A 1,659-nucleotide genomic window follows, 5' to 3' on the forward strand; every position below is an offset into this window, starting at 1 on the left:
TAAGGCAAGGTTTGAATCAATAGGACTATAAAAATATTAATTTAAATAAAAGCATTCCAAATATGTATATTCTCACTCCACTTGTATACACAGATGAAAAAATATGTATAAGATAAAATGTTAGCCAACTTAACTTAAGAGCAGATTTAAAAATAAATATAAACTGATCAATAGTTTATTCAATCATTTCAAAGATAATTCAACATCATATAATCTATAATGTTGTTAACATACTGAAGGGAAAGTATTAGAGGATTATGTAGAAAATGAATTTGATGAAGTTAAACACTTTTTATTGATTAAAAGAAAAAAAAAATCTCAAAAAATGAGGACTAGAGGAGTACTTCTTTAGTTTGACAAGTGTTAAATACCAAACCTCACAGAAAACATCTTTAAAGAAAACAGAACAGAGGCATTCACTGTAAGGTTAGAAAAAAATTTAGTAATCCCGTAACTGGCAGTACAGATCTTTGTAAACTTTTCTTTCTTTTAACTACTTTCTTTTTTTCCTGTTGTATGTTTGTTGTTTTCCTTCTTGCTTGTGTGTATGTTTTCTCTTCTTGCCTCACCTGACAACATACAGCAACCACATTCATACAACCCAGCCATAACCATACTCTCATCGGCCCACCCATTGGGCAACAGCCAATACCAGCTGCTATTACAAGATCAATGGCAATAACCACCATCAGCTCAATGTATCACAAATGGAATTGCATGAACAGTGAACAGCCTAAAAGCTCATTTCCTGCTCATACCCACCAGAAGGCTGTCGGTAAGTGCTAATAATATACTAACATACACTCATCAACTTAATACAAATACAACAATACTATGAGGCCTTAAAAGCAGCACACAATTTCTCCTCACATGAAGAAACAAGAAAGAGTGGCTCAACCAAGTGATCAAGAGGCAGAGCTAGAAAACATTTTTGAGGAAAAAAGGCATTGGAATTAACTAAAAAATAATTTAAGTGAACAATATTTAGAATGATATTTAGGTATTTAATGATATTTAAAACAATATTTACATACTACAGAATGACTGATAGGTCAAGGAAAAGAAGGAAGAATTCAAGAAAGCACTACAGGAAAAATCAATCAAAATAGAAAAAGAATTGGAGACAGTAAAAAATCTTCAAATAGCAATCCAGAAGATTAATACTAAGATTTCAGAAATAGATAACACATTGAAAGGGTAAGAGTTAGAGTTGAATCAATGGAAGCCCTAATTAGTGAGCTTGAAGATAAATCTCTCAGTACTAGTAAGCTAGAAAGAAGAACAATCAGAAAAAATTCTGAAGAAAGCCTAAGATTCACAACATGAAGAGGAATAACATACAGGTGATCAGAAATCCAGAACAGAATAGACAAATAAAAGCACATAAAAGACTGTAAAAGAGATGTTGGAAGAAAATTTCCCTAATACGATGAAAGGTAACAAGATAAGCATTTAAGAAGTCAAACAAATGTCAAACAAGGTATTACCAACTCCCTGCTCCCCCTAAATAAATAAATCACCAAGACATATCATAATCAAACTCTCCAGAACCAAAGACAAGGAAAGAATTCTGAAGACAACTTGGAAGAAAAGAAAAGTTACCTGCAAAGAAAAACCAGTAAGATTAAAATCTGATTTCTCAGCAGAAACTATATAGGC

This window comes from Chrysochloris asiatica, unplaced genomic scaffold (genome assembly GCF_000296735.1).
Source record: "Chrysochloris asiatica unplaced genomic scaffold, ChrAsi1.0 scaffold00114, whole genome shotgun sequence".
NCBI lineage: Eukaryota > Metazoa > Chordata > Mammalia > Afrosoricida > Chrysochloridae > Chrysochloris > Chrysochloris asiatica.